We start from the raw sequence: 17449 nt of genomic DNA, 5'->3' as shown, positions 1-17449 counted from the left end.
ATCAAAATACCAAAATGGGTGTCACTGGACTAAAGTCAAGGTGTCAGTAGGCTAGCGCTCCTACTGGGGGAGTCTAGGGGAACAGCCTTTTCCTTACTTCTCTCTGCTTCTGGAAGTTTCCCACATTCTCTGACAGGTGGCTCCCTCCTTCGTGTTCAATGCCAACGGCCTGTCTCCAAATCTCTCTCTAAATCAGGCCTTCTCTTCTGCCTCCCTTTTTAAAGAAGTCTGTGGTTGGATTGAGCCCAGAGCGTCCAGAACAAATTCCTTATTTTAAGGACAGCTCACTAACATTTTCCTTCCATCTGCAACCTGAAGTCCCTTGTCATATAACCGCACATGGTCATAGGCTTGGGAGTTTGGACGTCGGCATCTTTGGGAGCCATTATTCAACCTACCACCCGCCTTAATATCTAAATCATAGATTGTACACACATGATAGAAGAAAGATAGATGGCAGATGGGAAGGGAGGGAGGGAGGAAGATTGGTTAATAGATAATAGAGAGAGGACCAGCCTTCCCCGTATTTTTTGCCTAAAGAGATGAGTGCTATCCCCTGTAAAGAGTCTTTGTGTGTTTTCCACACCTGTCCTGAAAACCAAACCTGCTCATATCACCTTTTGTTTGTTCCTGGAGGCTGTTACCTACAAGGACAACGCACTATGATAACATTCAGAAGAGAGCCCTGGCCGGTTTGGCTCAGTGGTTAGAGCATCGGCCTGCGGTCCGGAGAGACCCGGGTTCGGTTCCCACTAAGGGCACGTACATTGGTTGCAGTTTGTCCCCGGCCCTGGTTGGGTCGTGTGGGTGGCAACCACTCGATGTGTCGCTTTCACGTCGATGTTTCTCTCTCTCTCTCTCCCTCTCACTCTATCTGAACAAAATATCGAAAAATGTCCTTGGGTGAGGATAAAAAAAAAAAAAAAAAGATTCAGAAAGAAAACAGCTAAACTTGTCTTTTATAAAGTGGGAGAAACCGGGGTGATTAAGAAAAGAGGCAAAGGGACCGCCAGGCGACTTCAGGGTCATTAGTGGCGAACTTGGGGAACTGGTACACATGGAAGTCAAGAGAAGAGAAATTAATTCCCCGAAGACTGTTGCTCTCATTAATTGCATGCTTCCCTATAAGCCCTTGAGTGTAAGTTTAAGGTAACAAGTAAAATACACCTTAGACTTACTGTAGTTTTTCTTTAATGAATCGGGGCTTTACTTGCCTCTGATGAGCAGAGACAGAATGCGAACAAGGAGCATCAGCAACAGGAAATGTATCTCCACGGGAAAAACGGTCTGTTTGCCACCGATAAGGGAGGTTCACAGGTCGCCTCTTCACTGGGCGCTGGCATGTGCTCACTGACCCGTCAACAGCCTTCCGCTCGCTGAGGACGATTCTAGGCAGTTTCCTATTTTAATTCATCTGATCCCCCTACCCCTCCAAACATCATGGAATAAGAATTTGTTATCATCCACATTCTAAAAAGGGCAAAAAAAAGGAAGAGGAGGGGAAGGAGGAAGAGGGGGGAGGCAGGGGAGGAGGAGGGGGAGGGGGGAGGCAGGGGAGGGGGAGGGAGAAAAGGAGGAGGGGGAAGAGGAGGAGGGGGAGAGGAGGGGGAGGAGAAACAGGAGGGGGAAGAGAAGGAGCAGGGGGAGGGTAAAGGGAGGGGGAAGGTAGAGGGAAGGGGAGGGGGAGGAGAAAGAAGAGGGGGGAGGAGGAGAGGGGGAGGAGGGGGAGGGGAGGGGAGTGAAGGAAAGCACACCAAGGTTAATAGTGTGACCCTAAGCCACACAGCTAGCAATGTGTGAAACTGCTCAGCCAGGGCCACCGGGTCCCCACGCTGGAGATGGGTGTGTGGAGTGTTTGATTTCGCTCCCGATACCGCCCTGGACTGGGCATCCCCTACCTGACTTATGTCATTGTGTCTGGGAGGTATTATTTGTACCCTCAGAGCTTACACCGCATTCAATACGTGCAGCTGAGTTCTAGGACTGCTAAAAGGAATGCGGTACCTTTAATATTTAATTTTCATATATCATTTAAACAAAAAGCAGTGTTCTTATTGGCTATATAATTTATATAAATCAAACACTGCACTACTGCCTGAAATTCTAAGATGTTGAAAGCACACAGCCTGTGTACCTCATGCACTTCACAGAGCTGTTCGATTTCCCAAGCGTGCATTGGGAACACAGCGTGTGCCCCCAACTGCCAGACCCTGAGGAAGTACTCCAGGGCACTGCAGACCTCTGCCCAACCAGAGGTGCCCTGGGCTGTCTCTCAGCCCTCTCGGCAGGAGGAGAGAGAACCTCAAAGACATTTGGGGTGTACCCCTTATACCTAATACAGTAAAATACACAGTCTTGTTGTTCTTTTTTTAAAATCCTAACCCAAGGAAATGTTTTGGTGTTTTTCAACTGATTTTTAGAGAGAGAGAAACAACGATGCGAGAGGGAAACATCCATCGGTTGCCTCCTGCACACACCCCGACCAGGAATTGAACTCTCAACCTGCGTATGTGCCCTGACCAGGAATCGGATCCACAGCCTTTCGGTGCACAGGACGATGCTCCAACCATCCGAGCCACAGTGACCAGGGCAGTTCTTAAGAAAAGAATTTTAGCAAGGCACCACCATCCTGGATGGACAGGGACAGAGAGAATAAGTAGACACAGGGTGTTGGAACCCAGGCTCAGGAAGCAGGCCGGTAAGAGTGGGAGGCTGCAAATACGTTACTGCCCAGGAAAGGGAAGGAAAACCGAACATAAAACCAAGAACCAGGTTCTTTGGGGAGAGGAGCAGCCTATAGGATAGAGAGTATCTGTGATTGCCTAATTGCAGAGATTAACTCCTGGCAAAAGGACACAGAACACTTCTGAAACCTCCTCGGGAGATTCTCAGAAACACTAAGACCACCTAGGGGAGAGATGAAGATGCTGAATTTATTTTCTCACCAGTGAGGGCCTGAGCCAGGATGCTTAAGTCAACTATTTGCATGAAAACACTTCCTAACAAACCCTCACGACGCTCTGGGGGTTAGAGCCAAACAAGTGTGTCTTCTCCCTCAGTCATGTGTGAGCGGGCTGGCGACAGCTGGGCCATGCCGGGCAACACGCTTCAAGTTCAAGCTCGGCTGGACGGTCCGTCTGCACAGGTGCACTTAGCTCTGCCTCTGTTTGTATTGCTCTTATCAAAAGTTCCCAAATGTATTCAATGATAGTTACACTCCACTAAGGTTTTCCAAAAGAAGACCCAATAAATGCACTTATCATAGCAGCTAATTGTATCTACTTGCAAATATAATTTCATATATACATGGATACAATGATGATGCTCATTAGATAATTACAGATGTGGATTTGTATTCGTACATCAGCCACGCATTACTGCATTTTTTTTTTTTGTCCTCGAAAGGAAAATCCAGCTGGGGCAAGGGCCCTCCAAGGTATTGCTCTAATTTTTAATATCTGTGATTACCTAATTGACCTCACTGACCCCTACCCCTCGTCGCTCCCCTCTAAGGTTCTGTGAGCTGCACTGTGCACTACAGCTGTTTATTCTGGGGCTCAGGAGAAGCTCTATGTTGCAGAGCAGAACCACAAAAGGACAGGCCACATGCCAGGACGTGTCGGACCGCTGCCTGCATTCCACCGGAGACCATCCTATGGGCCAAAGCAAGTCCGCGTCCAAACGCCACATGAATGGAGCTGAGCGGGTCAGGCGGGGAGAAAATCGACCGCAAGTACTTTCATCTGCGCAACAGGATCATTTGACTTCGAGTATTCCCAGTTATCTCTATGGACTGGAATTTTCACCCACGCCTACCGTGGAGTGGGCCTGAAACAAGTAACAGGTTCTGAGGAATAAAATTTCCTCAGCCAAAAGGCTGAGACCGTCATTGACCTCTGTCTCCTAACCGACGACGTTACAGCATCCAATACACTTAGAAGCAAGCAAATCTTAAAAGTTAGTAAGAATAACCTAAAATTATTAGTAAACCATGCAGATCCCAGAATGACGAGGGACAGCCCTGGAGTAGACATTAAAAATTAAGGCAATAGCCCTGGCTGGTTTGGCTCAGTGGTCAGAGCGTCGGCCTGCGGTCCAGAGAGACCCGGGTTCGGTTCCCGCTAAGGGCATGTACCTCAGTTGCAGTTTGTCCCCGGCCCTGTTGGTCACGCGGGTGGCAGCCACTCGATGTGTCCCTTTCATGTCGATGTTTCTCTCTCTCTCTCTCCCTCCCACTCTATCTGAACAAAAAATAGAAAAATGTCCTCAGGTGAGGATAAAAAAAAAGAAAGAAAAAAAAAATTGAGGCAATACAATGGAGGGCACTTACCCCAGCTGCTGCGTTTTACTAAAGACAGAGGACAAAAATGCAATAGTGTGGATGATGTACAAGAATCAATACCTGTAGTTAATAAACACAATCATTATATCCATATATATATATATATGTGTGTGTGTGTGTGTATATATATATATACACACACACATATATATGTCATTATGTTTTCAAATAAATAAACACAGTTTCTATCATAACTGCATTTCTTGGGTGTACTTGTGAAAAAACTTCCGTGTCGTGTACACGAAAGGGAGACGAAGGTAAAACAGGAAACGGTGTGGGGCTTGGGTAAAATATTCTTAGTAGTTTAATTGACAGTAACCATTACTGAACATATTTGGATACTTTAGTAAGAACAATTAAAAAAAAACTTCAAATGGTGAAAATAAGAAGAGAAAATTGTAATAGGATGTTTTCATTACAAAGCAGCTTATATTTTCGGAAAAAAAGATGTCCTATTGCCTACCGTCCTCTGATGAAAACGTTACAAATGTTGTCAAACTACTTACAGTTTCCAGTTCGTAACATGTTTTACATCCAGAGAATGTTTAATTAATTTACTGATTAATTTTGTAATGCTATTGCTATTTAGCAGCTGTTTTGACTTAGCTGTCGTCCTTATTATGGGGATTTGACTTGTGAGAAGAAGTCAACCATGGCAAATGGACTTATTGAATTATCCACCTCACCAATTACATAGTGCAAAATTATTCATCCTCGTATAATTTGATCAGGAAAAATCATTTCTCTTTAGCAACTGTGTAAAATTAGATATTATGCTGGGGAATAACTGCAATTTGAAATTGTCTCTAGTTAGAAAACTTTTATAATGTATTTGAACACTGAATTATTGCCTATTTTCACATACCACTTTGTGATTTAAAAAAAAAAAAAAAGGTTCACATCTAAGTAATCGCTCTGCTGAGTCCACTTTTCTCATCATTTAAAAAGCATCACTTAGTTGTTTAAATGCAAAAGGTCCATCAGATCTTATTATTGGCTGGGCAACTTGCTGGAGACCTCCTTCTTATTCTATTGCAATGTGACTAAATTAATTAATTCAGAATCAATTCATTTCCTTCTAAAACCAAGGTAAGTTCATGGGGAGCGCATGCAGGCTACATCAGCACGGCTGAGCGCGGGGCACAGCAGCGCAGCCCCGTGAAGGCTGAGCTGGCACGTAGCCTGTGCCATTCAAGGCGCCCAGCTCAGCAGTAACACGGCCCCCGAGCTCTGCCCGGTCTTTCTATCGCATCGCATTTCAGTTGATGTAGCTGAAGATTACTTTCCTGCAACAGCTAACCGAGTGGATCTAAATAGGCTTATCGACGAAAATGAACGAGAAATAAGCACGCCAGCTATCGTTCGAGGCTATGCCCATTGTTGGTTTTCTGTTTGGTCAGTCCGTCTAGATATCTTCCAAGTAATAGGTTACTCAGCTCGAAGACAGGCAGAGTGTGTAGCTTTACCTAGAATTCTTCAATACGAATCAGTGTATTTGTAGTATCTGTAATATGTCAATATATAATTCAAAGGCAACTAGATTGACATATATCCATATACCACCTACAATATAGAAAGAAAATCTAAAAAAAAAAAAAAAAGACAACATATCAAAGCAAAAGAGTACTCACTGTAATTAATAATAACCAATTGTGGCATTATAAAGGGAATATATACTTAGTATGATGTGTTTAACTTTTCATTATTTTCTGTAAGTTAGGAGTCATATGAATGGTTCTTTTTTCCTCCCAGAAGAATCACCAATATAATTTGCTAAAAATGGTCAGATAGGTGAAGTCGCCTAATGTAAAATATGTGTTTGTAGTACATAAGATATACAAATATTCTCTCAATAAGATATTTTGCTGTTTAGCAACCCATTCATCCCAAGAATTCCACAAAAATATTTATAAAACACCATGCACATTTAATCAATTAATGATTCCAATATTATTTTAGTACTTCTATGAACACTTGGTTCCTTATGAAAAGCTTCATTCTTTAAAAACGTTTGCGTTTTGGCTGTGAAATATATTGTTAAATTATAGGTCTAACAAAGAATTGATAGTTTTTATAATATTATTATATAAAGTTATCTGATATTCTTTTTATAAATATGTCTAAAACAGTAAACACCTTAAAATTTTTTAAATACATAGAATTAAATGTTATAACTTTTATAAAAACATAAAAAATTGTTTCAAGACTATTATATTCTATCTAACAAATAATGTATCACTCAGATAAAAATGATACAAGAATGTATGTTAAAAATTGAGCTATTTTTCTTTAAATTTATTACATATTAAAATTATGTTTTAAGTATATTAATTTACTATTGGAATATTGCTCTCCTAAAAACATATTTTACCAAACTAAGACTACATTATTTCTGTTGCAGGATAGCATAAAAGAAACAAAATGATGTAGCCCTGGCCAGTTTGGCTCAGCGGTTAGAGCGTTGGCCCACGGACCAGAGCGTCCCGGGTTCGGTTCCCACCAAGGGCACGTACCAAGGTTGCAGTTTGTCCCCAGCCCCGGTTGCGGTCATGTGGGTGGCAACCAGTCGACGTGTCTCTTTCTCACATCGAAGTTTCTCTCTCTTCCTCCTGCTCTATGTGAACATAAATGCAAAAATGTCCTTGGGTGAGGATAAAAAATTTTTTTTAAAGAAACAAAATGATGTTATGTTCCTAGTTGTAGTAAACATAGCTTGTGAAACCTTTTAAATTTTTCTTTCAATGTGATAATTGATGTACCTTTTCTTTAAAAAATAAACAGCGAAGGACTTCGATTTCGGTTTATACGGCAGCATTAATAGCCCCCCCAAACATCTTTCTACAGCTTGGATTGCTTGATCAGGCGTAATATGCTGAAGGAGAAGGTAAGACGATGGTGACAGGTCTGAAGGGAGGCTGGAGCTCCCTGGCTGGGTGACTGGGGGGCGGGGGGGGGGGCAGATGGACTCAGCAGCCTCAGGCCTGGGGTCTCAAAGGCCTCAGGAACCGGAGAGAGCACCGTGAGTTCCCCTCTGGCCGGGTGTTGGAACTGAAGTTCAGATAGAAAGTGCGTCCCTGAAAACGGGCCTTCGGTTTAGTTATAATGTAACAAACGTAAATCAACAAAAAGTTACATAAAACAGGCACCTTGTATAACCCTCTGGTGCTAGGCAGGAGCAAGAGTACACCTGCATCTTGGGGATGTGCCCACAACTTAGTTGTTCCAAGATTCTCTCCAGTAAGCTCTTAACTATTAACAGCGTAAACACCAAAAAATGTAAAGAAACGTGAAAAAAAAATCAACTAAAGTTAGAGCAGGGAAACAGTCCAATCCCCAAAAGGAAACGAATCCGTGTGTTATAAATACATCCCTATGCTGTGACAGTTTAACACACCCACAGACGAACATCATCAGCTACAGGGCAGTGCTGAGCCATGAGGACACGTTATGGGGCTGAGCTGGGAAGGGGGTAGAGAGGCCTTCAGCCCTCACTGGATATTTTCTCCCCCAAGCTGGGTGAAGTACCTGATGGGTGGTTCCTGCTGTTATTCATACATTGATCACTTCCAAACAGTAACTATTCGATTAAAATGAATAGGTCCACATTATTAAACCAGTACCGCCTGATGATGTGTAAATATATGATTTTGAAAACTGTTTGCCGACTTTTCCATGTCTTGGCTTAAAGGGAGGGTGGTTCTCTGTGCAGCTGTCTGGAGGACCGGGAGACGGAGCGCACTGGGAAGCTCAGGCAGCCCTGGTCATCTGGGTGCTACACCCCCACCCTCCTCTTGGAAACTGGCCACCCCAACAGTTCCTACGACAGTCCAGGTACCACGTCTGGAGACCTAGGTATCTGGACAGTAGACTGAGACATCTGATGGTAAATGCGTCCGCAGATGAGTGACCAAACTTGCCACGACTCTCAGGGGCCACCAATCCGTGCGGCCCTTTGTAGATCAAGAACTATTGAACAGATTGTACAGTGCACCTCTGACCTCTGTCGTCTCTGCCCAGGAGAAAGTGTAGAAAGGAAACAAAACTATAATGCATTTTTTTAAAATATGTTTTTATTTATTTTGAGAGAGAGAAGAAGGGAGAGAGAGAGATAGAAACATCGGTGTGATAGAGAAACATGGATCGGCTGCCTCCTGCACGCCCCCTGCTGGGGATCGAGCCCGCAACCCCGGCATGTGCCCTGACCGGGAATCGAACCCGGACCTCACAGTCCATGGGACAATGTTCAATCCATTGAGCCACACCGGCCAGGCTGTCATGCATTTTGTGAGAAGCATGAAATCAGGGCATGCTGAGTTGTTTCTAAAACTCCGTGGTTACAAACACTCACTTTGACAGCCTGGCAGCCAGGGCCAGAACACAGACCTGGTGTGTCCTGTGAGCTGTTCCCCTGCTTCACTGCCAAGAAGACTCCGCAGACAGAATGACAGTCTGGGAGCCTGTGGTCCAGCCCCCTCGGGCTCCGCGTTCTTAAAGGCATATACAGTCTTCATGCTTCTAAGTGAGGAGAGGTTGCCATTTCTCCTGCCCAACATGGCAAGATCTGCTTCGATTTCAATCCAAGAAAGCAACGGTTTTGGTGACCATTTCATACTATCAGCTCCTTGGTGCTATGTCTTTAAGGATAACAGGTTTGATAGAAGGAACTGCGAGTACACTTACAGTACATAAGTGATCCATAGTGACAACGGCAGATTTTCTCACCAAACAACACAGCTCCGTTTTGCTTTACTCAATATTCCTAGCTACGAACGTTATCCCAGATATTGTAATCCAGTTATTTGTTATACACTCTTATTCTAAAGCGGATCTAAATAACATTTGAGTTTACTTATTGAACCATTGAGAAATTTAAATGACACACACACCCTCAACACGTGGCATTATACTTAAGCATCCACTATCGTTTCATGCACTGTTCAGCAGTTTCTTATAAATAACAATCACTACAATGATTATTCAGACACGGGTTATCTCTACCTGCGGCTACAAAAACCCAGGTAATGTTTTATGCATTCCACAAACTCTGAGTTAAAATAATTAATGTCTAGTAGGTGACAGTAAAGTGCAAAATAAACACTTTGCAGGACTCGGGTACCATAACAACATGCGCCCCTGTTTATCCGGCTTCCAGCTCACCTCACTGCGTCAGTGACATTTCTCTCCGAGTCACTGAGGGAACAGACGGCTGGTTCCCCTGGCATTTGACCTTTGACCAATATTGACTATCAAGGGCTCTTGCTCCGAGGGCAAGGTATCCGCTGTGGATAAAAGATGTGGGCCAAGGTTGGGGTACGTGGCACCAGCCGTGGTGTGGGGTCCGTGACAGTGACTCTTCATGGAGGACAGGGGTGGGGCCGGTGCTGGCCCACTCCCCAGGCTGCCTTAGTCTCTCCCTCTCGGCTTCCATCGAGGGCTCTGTGTGGCCTACCCCTCCCTCCGAGTTCCATCCCCAGAACTGGGCGGGGCGTATGAATGAAACACCACCACGGAGTCAACGGAAGTAGACCTGAGACAGTCAGGGTGCGGCAGGTGTGCCGTCCAGCTCCTCGGAGCCAGGGCTCAGGCCTGATCTTTCCTGGGGGTCAGGAGACAGAACGCAGCAGGCACACCCTCGGGATCCTGGACCACTGAGCTACATGCCTCGGGAGCCAGACTGAGGAAGATACGCCAGTCGGTCAGGATTAAGGAAGGCACTGTCAACGGGTGTCCCCTTCGTCGCCATTCACAGAAATGAAAACAGGGACGCCTCATCAGAGCGTCAGGTGCAGTTGTGGAGAAGGAAATGCAACATCCGAGAAACCCTCCACAGGGTCTAGCAGACAGACATTGGGAAACATAGCTTCATGTAAACGCCCCTTATTGTCATCGTATTATATAATTCACAGATTGAAGTCAGCCAAATTGACCTCACTTTAGAAAGTAGGGAAGGATGCACTATACTCTTATGATGGTCATCAAAAGCAAAATATTATAATAGACTTATCAGACTGTACTCATTCAAAGAAAATAGCATTTTACTTCTATCAACCCTTTATTATAACTAATAGTTGATCATACACTACATAGGAAGTTAATAATAAATATAATCACTGTAAACATAACTATTATTATTTTGCAGAAGAGACTCTAGCATAAAAATGAATGTTAGAAACTTACATGTACTAACTTAAAGCCATATTTTCCAAGATTTTAGACTATATGAAGAGCTCTTATGACTTTTCAAAATGTTTATTAAAAATGTTGACAGTTTTTATGTACCATGTACGTCTTTTCCAATAGTTTTATAGTGCTCCGTTATTGGACACCAATTAATTTATTTAACATTCAACTTATTTTATTATTTATTTTATTATTTATGTTTGTATTACTTGTAGGTTGTGTCCCATTTAAACTATTAAATTAATATTATATTTGAATAACATACAGATGTAGATAATAATGACCAAAAATGCTAAGTCGTTCTGTGACACATCACTGAGCTAGTGGCTAACACCCCCTGAAACACCGACCAATGTTAGCATCACATGTTCTTCTCCCGTCGATAGAAAGGCGATGGAAATGCCACGGTACCCCCTGGGAAGTAGTCTAAAATGTAAACCACAAATCTAATCACACACAGGAGATCATGGAAACAATTGAAGCGATATCACGTAGAAGCTATTGACCAAATCCAGGATGAGGAATGTTCTACAGAATAAAAACCAGATTTTTCCAATAAATCACTGGCATTTTTTTCTAAATGTTGTTATAGTGAGAAAGAGACTTAAAAGATACAACAAGCAGACACAATGTGAGGACTTTGGATTCTGATGAGATCAGTGGATATGTTGGGAAATAGGATGGCAATCTGGATGGAGAATACCATGTCTGGCCGGTAGATCCAGGGTGATCCCATGGACTGAGAGGTCCTGGTTCACTCCCGGTCAGGGCACATGCCTGGGGGGCGGGCTCAATCCCCAGTAGGGGGCGTGCAGGAGGTGGCCAATCCATGTTTCTCTCTCACGTCAATGTTTCTATATCTCTCTCCCTTCTTCTCTCTCTAAAAAATCAATTTAAAAAAACTATTAAAATAGGATAAATGTAAGTGTGAACTGGTTATTTAATACTTAAGGATATTAGGATCAATTTTAGAATTTGGGGTGCAAAAATGACATCATGTTTCTTTTAAAGGCCTTGCATTAGGGACACTCGCTCTGAAATGGCTCAGCGATGTGTTGCCTGGAATTTGTTTCAAAGTAAAGGAGTAAAAAATGATGAACATGCATAGATAAGTTTTAGCAAAATACTGACATTGGATGCAGCTGTGTGATAGGCCCATGAAGTTCATTTTTCTCTCTAACTTTGCACATTTGAACATTTTCATAATCAGAGGTTAAATGTTATGGTGACTGCAACGGTGCTCATGGTTTTGAATATTGATGGGTATTTGTTTTGGATAAATTCCTAGACTGTACTGTGGATCAAAAGGAAAATATTTCTCAAGGTCATTACATTTATATTGCAATTAATTGGTTACACGTGGAAACTCCTCTACCCCTTGCTAAAGGTTACGCCTTCACTAAGCTTCTGGGTAAAATATAGTTCCACGCCATGACTACTTTAACTTACATATTTCTTTACTTACTGGTGTGATTCACTTTTAAAAAATATGCGTTTAGCCCTGGCTGGTTTGGCTTAGCAGCTAGAGCGTCGGCCTGAGGTCCAGAGAGTCCCGGGTTCGGTTCCCACTAAGGACATGTACCTGGGTTGCAGTTTGTCCCCAGCCCTGGTTGGTCGTGCGGGTGGCAGCCACTCGATGTGTCCCTTTCACGTCGATGTTTCTCTCTCTCTCTCTCCCTCCCACTCAAAATGGAAAATTGTCCTCAGGTGAGGATAAAAACGAATATATATACACGTTTATTGTTTTTTTTGAATCTCATGCAAATCAATTGCACATTAAATTTTTTATCTCTATTAATCTGTAAGAATGTATCTATTTTGATTTACAATGGTACTTCATTAAGGATACTAGCCTTTTGAGTACGCTTTAAATTACACACAAAAAAATTATTTTAACATTAGCATTTAGACTTTGTCTACATATCCATCCCTGCAGATACTGGCACTATTTCAGCAGCAATGTGTATCTATTCTCTCCACGTTTCCACCTGCGTGAGGGTCACAGGTTAAAAGGGGGGGAAGGGAGGCTGCCCCCGAGTCCAGGGCCCTGCGTGGCCCCGTCGGCGAAGCCTTGGCCGTCTGCTGTTATTACAGCCAGGCCATCTAGTATTTGATGACAGAAAGGTAAAGCTTCATTGTCATGAAATCCTAACTGAAAGAGCAGTGTTGAGGATTCTGCACCAGCCACGCAGGTTCCTCTCGGTGGGCATGAGGCCGTTCCACGGGGTAGAGAACAGCCAGGGTGTGGGGGCTGGCGCTTCCCCGAGCGGGGGAGGGGTCAGCACCCAGGAGCTGAGGGCGGGGAGGCAGGGAGCTGGGATTCATTCATTCCCGGGGAGCCTGCCTTTCTCCTCGGCAGGTACACAGCAAGCAGAGCTTCGCCCTGAGGCCAGAGTCTAAGGCTTCATCTGCAGGGACGGACGCCCTGACCTCCATAAATACTGCTGAACTTGCCAAGTGAACGACCTCTCGCCTCTGACCAGGGCGCCCGGCCCGTTACCCTCCTGGTTGGAAGTTTTTCTCAAGGAAGAGTCTGTTTCATCTCCTGAGTTGCCTCGGGGCCCTGCCCACGTGTGGGCTCTGCCTTTGGTCTCTGGTTTAGCCGGGCACCCTGGTTCAGCCTTGAGTGAGACATTTTCTTTTTTCTTCCACTGGTGGTACTATTTTATAACTTGATTGTTATAATAATATCTCTTTTTCATTATATGTTAATATACGCGAAGGAGTTTTTCACTGGTGGTCCGAAATACAACCAAGTACAATTAATACTCTTTTTTGGGGGGAGGGGGGAGTTGCTCTGAAAATAGCAATTTCTCTTTCCCATATGGACCCACGTTTCACCTCAGGGTCTTTTCCTGACATGAGTGTCTGTATTCTGAGGGAGGTTCACACACACACACACCCTTTAACGCTGAGTTTCTAGAACGTCAGTAAACGGCACCACCACCCATCATGCTGCCTACACTAAAAACTCTTGGGTTTTTCTAAGTAGGTTGCTTCCTCAAGCATTCCGCCCTGACCCAGTTCCACTATCAAAATTTAAAGACACAACCTCCAAAAAAACGTCAGTGAGGTCTTCACAAGCCCCGGCATGTCCCAAGCCCTCGGACCAGAGAGAAGCCAGCAGCTCCCTTACCTGCAGCTCATGCGTACTCGCCACACCTCTTCCAACAGCCCCCAGAGCGAGTGGTTAAAACCGGGTCCAGTCAAGCCCACGTCCTCCGCCAGGACCTTCATGACCCTCCCATGACGCGCTAATAAAATCTAAACTTGTCACGTGCCTACTCAGTGCCCTCCGTGATTTGTCCGCAGCCCACGCCTCCAACTTCATTTGTAGCTTCTTCAAGATCACTGGCTTTATTTTCTTAGTATATTAGCTTGTAGAGGTGGGCCTGCCTTAGGATGTCAGGATTCATCATTTCTTCAGCCCAAAGTGTTCGAGTCTCATGAGGATCTCAGCTCCAACAGCCCGTCCTCATGGGGACATCCCTGACACCCTAACCTTGATCAGCCACCCCCCTCCAGCTGCTGCTTCTTCACGCACCCCACTACTCCTTTTCATCTGCCTATCTGCGCTTTTCCTGGTTCACTGTTGCCCATCCATTTCTCCACATTAGAGTGGAGATGCCACGGGAGTTTGGACCTCACCTGTTTTGCTAACCCATCTATTCCCAAGCATCTAGAAAAACAGTTAGTTGCAATATTTGCTATTAAATGCTGTACTCTTTTGAGTTACAAAGAAGCCAACGTTAAATAACAAAATAATTTACAGACAAGTGCAGTTTGTATCATGAATTGGAAAAGTCAATTGTGGAATGTAGAATTCTAACTTCAGACAGAGTGGGAGGAAGGGGGAGAGAGAGAGAGAAACATCGACGTGAGAGAGACCCATGGATTGGTTGCCACCTACAAGACCCCACCAGGGCCGGGGACAAACCGCAATCAAGGTACGAGCCCTTAGCGGGAACCGAACCCAGGACTCTTTGGTCCGCAGGCCGCTCTAACCGCTGAGCCAAACTGGCCAGGACGAATGTTGAATTCTAAACAAACATTTTCCGAATGTCCCACAGCACGGATTGAGAACTGTGGTCCCTAGAGTATCATAGGGAGTACATTTCTCCAGTATTTACTGTCAACGTGTATAGCTATCTGGAGAAATTATAAGGGGTCTAAATTATGAATCTTTCTTTTCCATCACCCGATGATTAGAGTAAATTGGTTCATTTACTATTATAAAAGGCAATACCAGAGCTACATTACAGTTAGCTTTCATCATGAAAGCCCAGGAGAATGTATCAATTTCCTAGGGTTGCTGAAATAAATTACCACAAGCTGGGTGGTTTAAAACAACATTAAAAGGTAATGGGCCCTGGCCGGTTTGGCTCAGCAGTTAGAGCGTTGGCCTGCGGTCCAGAGAGACCCAGGTTCAGTTCCTGCTAAGGGCACGTACCTCGGTTGCAGTTTGTCCCTGGCCCTGGTTGGTCGTGCGGGTGGCAGCCACTTGATGTGTCCCTTTCACGTCGATGTTTCTCTCTCTTACTCTCTTCCTCTCTCTCCCTCCCCACTCCATCTGAACAAAAAATGGAAAAACGTCCTCGGGTGAGGATAAAAAAAAAAAAAGGTAATGGGGTGTCTTTTATTAAAACAATGAGATTTTCGAAACTATCTTTGTATCAGACAGTGAAAACAATAACAAAATGCTTACGAACTGAACAAGTAATGTGTAAAGGGGACTCTCAGATTCCACTTTTGTTGCGTAATGTTACCATCTAACACCACTTCAAAGACTTGCCAGTTAAACCAAAGCCCCGAGCGTCTTAATGTGCTGGGAAGACCAGAGGTACCGGGTGGGAGAGAGACGCGAGCACGCACACTGAGGGCGGAGATGCGTGCTGCAACTTCGGCCTTGCTTCAGAAAGCGGTCCTCCCTGAACTGAGGACACATTCTACGTTTTAACGCCTGACGTCCTGGAGGAGGTGTGTTTGGCCGAGGAGATCGGGTCCCGGCATTCAGACAGAAGCAGGAAAGGTAACAGGGACACGTTCCGTCTCGTGAAGGTACAACACAGAAAGCGAGGTTACCACGTAGAAAACGTGAACCTAAGCCAACGCCCTTCAACGTGTCATTTCATTTAAATGGGATATTTTATGTGTTGTGTTTTGTAATCACAAACACCTTTATTTTACTTTAGCCACCTGCCTCCTTCCTTACCTCTTTGTACCCAGTACAGGTGACCAACAGCAACAACCAGGTACATGTCGTTCCATAACCCTCTTCCAACGGCAACAGCCAGGTATGTGTCCTTCCATAAGCCTCTTCCAGCGTATATGGTTGTGTGTTCCTTCTCAAAGACACACACACACACACACACACACACATTTTATGTTTTATAAAAACAGAATCATTCTGATTACAGTTATGAATTTGCTTTCTCTCAATTATTAGTATATAAGAGAAATACCTCCAAAACGAGATCACAGTTCTAATAAATTCATTTTATTTTCTTTATAATTTCCCATTGTATATATATTCCAGAACTATGTACCATTCACTTTCAGGGGCCTCTTAACTTAGTTTTAATTTTTTATTGTGCTACAATAAAATACTTATATTATATCTTTATATAATGATGCTCCAGTATAAATGAGATTTGCAGAAGTGAAATTGTTGATTACGATGGTTTTATTTAAATAGATACTCCATATTGCATTTAAATAAAGCTGTCGTAACTAATCTTTAATCTACCAATGTAATATCATATATGGTATGTATTCCAATTAATAGCGCAACCTATAATTATTTTTAATATCTAACACTGTATAAATTTATAATTTGAAGTACTCTACTAGTAGTGGGACTGAAATCTGAATGAATTTCCCATTCATGTAATTTACATAATTTCTTGTTAATTCATACGTGCTTTTCTCAGCAGTTTGTGAGAGCCTTTTACAGACTGTTATTATTATTATTAATATTAAAGATTTACTGGTCATATACACTACAGATATATGTTTAATAATCTTTTGGTCTTTGTTTTAATTGATTATAATTTAGCTTGATATTTTTTGGTAGATTTCATTTGGATTGTACTAGTCAGTGCCACGTGTGTGACTATGTATGATGGAAAGGGTGTATACTCACAGGCCCCTCCTCTCTGCGAACCGCAGGAATGGGGACAGAGTCCAGGTTCCTCTGTAGAGTTTGCTCTTCACGGGGCCAGTCTTCCTGGCAAGTGTGAGGACAGGATCGGAGCATAAGAATCCCCTTCCCAGTTGCGACCCTAGCATTCCATGGCTTCAGTCTCTGCATTCCCATGAAGACCTGATCAACAGCTGAATTCTAATATCCCCGTATAATTGGTTCCATCGATGAATCAGACATACACTTTTCAGTCCTAGAAATTAAGGCAACCCTTCAGGTCTAACACACAGCCCGTCCTTGCCAGGAAGGAGAGGTTGGCGCCCCGTACTCCTACGATCACTACGAAAGGGGTGCCAGAAAACCTAGGGGAGTCCCAATTTCAAAGGCTCTTCCCCGTTGTGATCAAAAGAACATGTGGACTTGTCAGAAAACGAACTCTGATACTCAATTCAGAAAGTATGTGCATTGATTTTAAAATCACTTAAAGTTTTTCTCTAGGGTTTGGTTTTACAGTAACAAAGTATCCAACTCCTCAATTCTGCAGTTACGAGAGGGTTTGTTCATCATGAATCAGGCCCGTGCTGGGGAGCTTGCCACGCCACGCGACGGTTCTCCGGTGGAGAAGACTCCTACTAGGCTACATCACACTCCAATATACATTCCAGGCAAAATCATGTTGCCTGTTTATTTGATGCAGAATTCTGAGTCATCACATAAGTGCTCACTTAAGAGCTGATAATAGAGTCGAAGCTCATTTTTACTTTGCTCATCACAGACACTGAGTT

The sequence above is a fragment of the Molossus molossus genome, unplaced genomic scaffold (genome assembly GCF_014108415.1).
Source record: "Molossus molossus isolate mMolMol1 unplaced genomic scaffold, mMolMol1.p scaffold_m16_p_6, whole genome shotgun sequence".
Taxonomy (NCBI): Eukaryota; Metazoa; Chordata; class Mammalia; order Chiroptera; family Molossidae; genus Molossus; species Molossus molossus.
Note: the sequence above shows the minus strand (reverse complement) of the source record.